We start from the raw sequence: 8,349 nt of genomic DNA, 5'->3' as shown, positions 1-8,349 counted from the left end.
TCAATATGCAAAAGGATTCAACATTATACCACTCTGACTTTTCTAAAGAATTTTTGCAACAATGGTAAACTTTCTGTTTTTCAAACAGCAACATGTATACTAGCAAAATAAGCATGGCAAAGCCTATCCTTGACTTCTTTATTGAAACTAAAGATGCAAAACATTATTCTAACTAGCGGCAAGCAAAAACTAACAAAAGGAAATGACGCTCCAAGCAAAACACATATCATGTAGTGAATAAAAATATAGCTCTAAGTAAAGTTACCGATGAACGAAGATGAAAGAGGGGATGCCTTCCGGGGCATCCCCACGTTTAGGCTCTTGGTTATCCTTGAATATTACCTTGGGGTGCCTTGGGCATCCCCAAGCTTAGGCTCTTGCCACTCCTTATTCCATAGTCCATCGAATCTTTACCCAAAACTTGAAAACTCCACAACACAAAACTCAACAGAAAACTTGTAAGCTCCGTTAGTATAAGAAAATAAAACCACCACTTAGGTACTGTAATGAACTCATTCTAAATTCATATTGGTGAAATATCTACTGTACTTCAACTTATCTATGGTTCATACCACTTAATAGTAGCCATAGATTCATCAAAATAAGCAAACAACACATAGGAAACAGAATCTGTCAAAAACAGAACAGTCTGTAGTAATCTGTATCAAACGTATAATTCTAGAACTCCAAAAATCCTACCAAATTAGGAAGTCCTAAGAAACTCGCGTACCAATCCAGAGAAAAAAGAATCAGATCATAAGCACGTTTCTGTGAATTAACAAAACTAATTTACTGGGTGAAAAAGTTTCTGATTTTCAGCAGGATCAACACAACTATCACCGTAAGCTATCCTAAAGGTCTTACTTGGCACTTTATTGAAACAAAAGCTATAAAACATGATTACTACAGTATCATAATCATGTGGACACACAAAAACAGTAAGGGTAAATATTGGGTTGTCTCCCAACAAGCGCTTTTCTTTAATGCCTTTCTAGCTAGGCATGATGATGGCAATGATGCTCACATAAAAGATAAGAATTGAAACATAACGAGAGCATCATGAAGAACATGACTAGCACATTTAAGTCTAACCCACTTCCTATGCATAGGAATTTGTGAGCAAACAACTTATGGGAACAATAATCAATTTGCATAGGAAGGTAAAACAAGCATAGCTTCAAAATTTGAAGCACATAGAGAGGAAACTAGATATTATTGCAATTCCTACAAGCATATGTTCCTCCCTCATAATAATTTTCACTAGCATCATGAATGAATTCAACAATATAACCGGCACCTAAAGCATTCTTTTCATGATCTACTAGCATATAAAATTTACTACTCTCCACATAAGCAAACTTCTTCTTTATGGCATACGTATCATCACAATAATCATCATAGATAGGAGGCATTCTTTCATCATAGTAAATTTGCTCATCAAAGCTTGGGGGACAAACAATATCATCTTCATCAAACATAGCTTCCCCAAGCTTGTGGCTTTGCATATCATTAGCATCATGGATATTCAAGGAATTCATACTAACAACATTGCAATCATGCTCATCATTCACACATTTTACGCCAAGCATTCTATGTAATTCTTCTTCTAGTACTTGAGCACAATTTTCCTTCCCATCATACTCACAAAAGATATTAAAAAGGTGAAGCGTATGAGACAAACTCAATTCCATTTTTTTGTAGTTTTCTTTTATAAACTAAACTAGTGCTAAAACAAGAAACAAAAAGATTTGATTGCAAGATCTAAAGATATACCTTCACTTACCTAGCCTCCCCGGCAACGGTGCCAAAAAAGAGCTTGATGTCTACTACACAATCTTCTTCTTGTAGACGTTGTTGGGCCTGCAAGTGCACAGGTTTGTAGGACAGTAGCAAATTTCCCTCAAGTGGATGACCTAAGGTTTATCAATCCGTAGGAGGCGTAGGATGAAGATGGTCTCTCTCAAACAACCCTGCAACCAAATAACAAAGAGTCTCTTGTGTCCCCAACACACCCAATACAATGGTAAATTGTATAGGTGCACTAGTTTGGCGAAGAGATGGTGATACAAGTGCAAAATAGATAGTAGATATAGGTTTTTGTAATCTGAAATAATAAAAACAGCAAGGTAACTAATGATAAAAGTGAGCGTAAACGGTATTGCAATGATAGGAAACAAGGCCTAGGGTTCATACTTTGACTAGTGCAAGTTATCTCAACAATAATAACATAGATAGATCATATAACAAGCCCTCAACATGCAACAAAGAGTCACTCCAAAGCCACTAATAGCGGAGAACAAACATAGAGATTATGGTAGGGTACGAAACCACCTCAAAGTTATTCTTTCAGATCAATCTATAAAAGAGTTCATACTAGAATAACACCTTAAGATACAAATCTACAAAAACCCTAATGTCACCTAGATACTCCATTGTCACGTCAAGTATCCGTGGGCATGATTATACGATATGCATCACACAATCTCAGATTCATCCAACCAACACAAAGTACTTCAAAGAGTGCCCCAAAGTTTCTGCTGGAGAGTCAAGAACGTGTGCCAACCCCTATGCATAGGTTCCCAATGTCACGAAACCCGCAAGTTGATCACCAAAACATACATCAAGTGGCACATGATATCCCATTGTCACCACAGATAATCACGACAAGACATACATCAAGTGTTCTCATAAAAGACTCAATCCGATAAGATAACTTCAAAGGGGAAACTCAATTCATCACAAGAGAGTAGAGAGGGAGAAACATCATAAGATCCAACTACAATAGCAAAGCTCAGGATACATCAAGATCATGACATAGAGGGAACACGAGAGAGAGAGAGAGAGATCAAACACATAGCTACTGGTACATACCCTCAGCCCCGAGGGTGAACTACTCCCTCCTCGTCACGGATAGCACCGGGATGATGAAGATGGCCACCAGTGATGGGATCCCCCTCCGGCAAGGTGCCAGAACGGGCTCCCGAGTGGTTTTTGGTGGCTACAGAGGCTTGCAGCGGCGGAACTCCCGATCTATCTTCTGTTCTGGAAGTTTTAGGCTACGTAGGTATATATGGGTGAAAGAAGTACGTCGGTGGACCGAAGGGGGGGCCATGAGGCAGGGGGCGCGCCCCAGGGGGGTGGGCGTGCCCCCACCCTCGTGGGCACCTCCCTTCTTCCCTGACGTGCACTCCAAGTCCATCAGGTGGCATTCCTTCCAAAATTAACTTCTCCAGTTGATTTCGTTCCGTTTTGACTCCGTCTGATATTCCTTTTCCTCGAAACACTGAAATAGGCATAAAACATCAAATCTAGGCTGGGCCTTCGGTTAATAGGTTAGTCCCAAAAATGATATAAAAGTGGATAATAAAGCCCAATATTGCCTAAAACAGTAGATAAAGTAGCATGGAGCAATAAAAAATTATAGATACGTTGGAGACGTATCAGTGAGCTGTGGGTATGGGTGGACCCGCAACTTTCGTGGCCCGGGCACTCCACACCACTAGGGCCGGCCCAAGCATAAACACCGTGCCCAGCCCCCACTCGCGATACGCGCGGGATGGAGAAATAGGCAACCGCAATTATCTTAAAACGAGAATCAAGAAAGGAAACACCGCAAGGAGAAAATCCCGACCCTTTTTGAACAAAGATGTCAACAACTTCAAACTTCATTCCAAGAAATCGCAAATTCGGTTAAAAGAGAGGATGAAAAAAGGCCGCGTCTGGTGCTTATACTAGTCTTCCCGCCACCGCGGAGCATGGGGCATCCACTTGGGCGTCGACATAGTCGTTGTTCGACCGTTTCCGCCAGCGCGGAGCATGGGGCTTCCACTTGGGCGTGGGTGGGAGCTCCCACAAGGCCGCGAAACGGCGCACCGGGAGACTCCGGGGCATGTACAACCCCACTCATTATTACGTGAGAGTATCACGGGTAGAACTTGCAGAGGTGCTGGATGTTCCAGTCATTCTGGGTGGGCACCCCGTCCTCCGTCTTTATTCACGGGGCGCCATGCTTGGAGACGCGGGCGACCCTGAACGAGCCCTCCCATATGGGTGAGAGCTTATGAAGGCCCTCCCTGACCCGCCTCAGGACGAGGTCTCCGACCTTGAGAGTTCGGGGGTGGATGTTGCGGCAGTGGTAGCACCGCAATGCCTACTGGTACCTTGTGGCGTGGAGAGAGGCTTGGCAGCGGCCCTCCTCTCTGAGCACAAGATCAGTCCCACGCGAGACATCCTGATGCGCCTCGTCAAACGCCAAGACCCACGGGGAATGATGCTTGATCTCAAGAGGGAGGACCGCTTCAGCCCCGTAGACGAGGAAGAACGGGGTCTCTCCGGTGAGCTTAGTCGTGGTGGTGCGAACGGACCACAGCACGGACTGCAGCTCCTCCAGCCACCACCTATCGCAGGCCTCGAGCTTCTTGTTGAAGCTTATGGTTTTGAGGCCCCTCAGGACCTCTGCGGTGGTGCGCTCGGCCAGATGTTGCTCCGCGGGTGCGCCACCGAAGCATAGCATATCTGGATTCCAAGGTTAGCACAATATGACCTGAAAAGATTACTTGTTAACTGGGAGCCGTTGTCGGTGATGATGTGGTTGGGGACACCGAACCGGTTCACAAGGCCCTTGATGAACTTGACGGCCGAGCCTGCGACGATGGTGCGCACGGGTTCCACCTCCGCCCACTTGGGGAACTTGTCAATGACGACGTAGAGGTAGTGGTAGCCGCCGGTCGCCCTAGGGAATGAGCCCAGTATGTCCAGCCCCCAGACCGCAAAAGGCCATGAGAGTGGGTTGGTCTAGAGCCCTTGCACCAGCTGATGAATCTGCTTGGCACGAAACTAACAGGACTCGCAGGATCGAACCAGCTCAGTGGCATCGAGGAGTGATGTAGGCCATGTGACGCCCTCGATTCAATCGTACACTAATCATACACGCAAATGTGTACGATCAAGATCAAGGACTCACGGGAAGATATCACAACACAACTCTAGACACAAATTAAAATAATACAAGCTTTATATTACAAGCCAGGGGCCTCGAGGGCTCGAATACATCAGCTTGAATACAAACGAGTCAGCGGAAGCAACAATATCTGAGTACAGACATAAGTTAAACAAGTTTGCCTTAAGAAGGCTAGCACAAAAGCATCTACGATCGAAAAGTCAAGGCCTCCTACCTGGGAGCCTCCTAACTACTCCTGGTCATCGGCGGTCTTCATCACGTGGTAGTAGACGCCCTCGGTGTAGTAGCAGTTGTCAAAGGTGTCCCCTGGCTCCTGGACTCCGTCATCTGGTTGCGTCATCCGAGAAGAATGGAAAAGGGGAAAAAGAGGGAGCAAAGCAACCGTGAGTACTCATCCAAAGTACTCGCAAGCAAGGATCTACACTACAGATGCAACATTATCAAAGGAAGGCTGTATATGTGGACTGGGCTGCAGAAATGCCAGAATAGAGAGAAGGCCTAGTCCTATCAAAGACTAGCATCTTCTGGAAACCACCATCTTGCAGCAAACAAGAGGGAGTAGAGTAGCATAAAGTAAAGTAGTAGTAGTTTTATCAACCTCGGCCAGGGATCCTTTCTCGACTCCCTGCGAGAAAGCAATCCCAGAGCCATACTATCCAATTGTCATCACAATCCAATTCTCATCACCATCCAATTCTCATCACATGTATCCAGTTCTAGTTGTATCGATCAGGATACAACTCCAAGTGTCCGTTACCGTAGGACGGGCTATGCATAGATTAGTTCTTCCCTGCAGGGGTGCACCAACTTAACCACCACGCTCGACTGACTCCGGCCGGACACACTTTCCTGGGTCATGCCGGGCCTCGACCAAACAATACGCCGCAACCCGACCTAGGCTTAATAGAGAGGCCAGCACGCCGGACTAAACCTATGCCCCCAGGGGTCATGGGCCATCTCCCCGAAAACTCCTGCATGCTGCGAACGCGGCCGGTGAGCAGACCTAGCTACCTCCTTAAAAAGGTAGGTGCTTACCAGTCCAACCCGGCGCGCGCCGCTCAGTCGCTGACGTCTATTAAGCTTCGGCTGATGCATACGACGCAGAACGCCCATACTATGCCCATGTGATGGTTAGTGCTATCAGGCCAGAGGCCCCTCGGATCAAATATCCAAATCGTAGTGGATTAGGAACGCGCGGTAACAAGCAGAGACTCACGAAAGAGGTGACCCCGTTGCCCCGTCTCGAGGACTTGCGACAAGGGCTAAGAATGCCCGACCACGCCTCGTAATTATCTCACGGGCACCTTCCAGGTCAACCCGACTCCTCATCACTCGCAATTATGCTCGCGCGGGCACCCCTCAGGGTCGACCCGTCTTTAGTAACATGGTTTAGTGTAAAGTCATAGTAACCATAGTAACTGTGTGTTTAAACATCAAGGGGAAAACCCGAGGAATCACCCCCGGTGAATTCCACTCAATGTACTCATCAAGGTGAACGTAAGAGGAATCACCCCCGAGGTTCACACTTGAGGGGTTGCACGACAGAGTCATATCGGAAGTGGTTAAGGTGGAATCACCCTCGATGACCACGACCGAATAGCTATACTACAGGGTTAATATTAGAAGTGTTGTAGAGGTCTCACCCTCGGCACTCGATAGTAACCCAGCAGTGTCGAACAACTAAGGGGAAAGTGATGTGCGGTGCTGGGGCCTGGTCTTCAATCCCGTTGATCGGGTCTTCAATGATGAAGCAGGGGCAACAAGGACAAGGTGGGGGTCACTGATGGATCACTAACCAACCTATACTAAGCAGATTAGGATAGGCAGGTAAGGTACAACAGTAGATACAAAAGCAGGCTATGCATCAGAATAGGAGCAAACAATAACAGTAGTAAAATCTAATGCAAGCATGAGAGAATGGAATGGGCGATATCGGAATGATCACAGGGCGGGGCTTGCCTGGTTGCTCTGGCAAGGAGGGGTCGTTGTCGATGACGTAGTCGATCACCGGGGCATCAGCGGCCTCGGGGTCTACCAGAGAGAAGAGGGGGAAGAAACAGTAAATACATAGCAAACAGAGGTAACACTAAGCATGACATGACGATACGTAGCGCTAAGCGTGCTCTAACACGGTACTACACATTGCAGACGAAGGGGGGAAACATCCGAGGGTGAATTCTCGACGTTAGGTGGATTCCGGACAAAGGAAAAGAGGGGGAAAGTTCCATGTTCAGCATGCTAGGGGCATGTGACAGATGAACGAACCACGTATTCAGATTCGTTGAATTTTTCTGAGCAACTTTCATATAGAAAACATTTTCATCGGAGTTACAGTTTATTTTCTATGAATTTTTAAAGTTTAAACAATATTCTGGAATTATTTAAGAAATAACAGAAAAGGAAATATGACGTCATCATGGCGTCATTGTTGCATCAGCGGTCAACGGACTAGTTGACTAGTCAACAGGGCCCAGGGGGGACCCACTGGCAGTGACTGGGCGATGCCCAGTCAGCCATTGACTAGGTCAACAGGGCTAGCCGGGCCACTAGGGCCACGGGGCAGTGACCTGGCGAGGTGGACCCGGACGTCCATGTCGGCGCCGGCGTTGGGGAGCTCCGGTGAGCGTTCCCGCGGCGGAGGGGCGCCGGACCTCGCCGGAATTCGCCGTCCGGCGGCCAAAATGGCCGCGGGCGGGTGCGTTCGAACGGGGAGAAGATGCCGCGTCGAACTGGGGTGGTAGCCGGGCCGGGGGCGGCCGGAGACGATGGTGGCAAGCGGCGGAGCGGACGCCGGAGATCGGGCATCATTGGGATCGGGGCTGGGGGCGCTTGCAGGCAAACCACGCGGCTAGACGAGGCCTACGCGGTCCGGTGAGTGCGCTGGGCACTGGCCCGTGACCACTTGGTCACCGGAGTCTCGCCGGCGACGAGCTCCGCGGCGCTGCGTTCGGGCGCACGTGGGGAAGCAGCTAGGGGGCGCGCCAAGTAGGCAAGGAGAGGGAGAAGGTAGGAGAGCTCACCTGGGAGGCACAAGGTGGCCCGGTGTAAGATTAGTAGCAGCAGCAGTTGCCGGAGACGACGGAGTTCGCCGGCGACAGAGGCAAAAGGGGGCGGCTCGATCCGCACCCCGCAGTGGCTCCCGGCTCGCGCTCATAGATGGGGACGGGGTAGACGACGACGGCAGAGACGATGGGCACGATGGCGAGGCGAACGGCACTCGATGGCCGCGAGGACGGGCGAGGCACGGCGGCGACCGCGTCGGCCTCCTCTCTAGAACGAAGGAGTGGGAGAGGGAGAGGCGGAGAGGGCGAGGGGGGTTCGAGGCGTGGGTGGAGGTAGGTGGGGAGGAGGTCGAGGCGTCGAGGGGAGGGGCCCTTATCCACCCGCGG

The sequence above is a fragment of the Triticum aestivum genome, unplaced genomic scaffold (genome assembly GCF_018294505.1).
Source record: "Triticum aestivum cultivar Chinese Spring unplaced genomic scaffold, IWGSC CS RefSeq v2.1 scaffold4B_scf_1981, whole genome shotgun sequence".
NCBI classification, from domain to species: Eukaryota; Viridiplantae; Streptophyta; class Magnoliopsida; order Poales; family Poaceae; genus Triticum; species Triticum aestivum.
The sequence above is the reverse complement of the archived record's forward strand: the minus strand, read 5'-3'. Positions refer to the sequence as shown.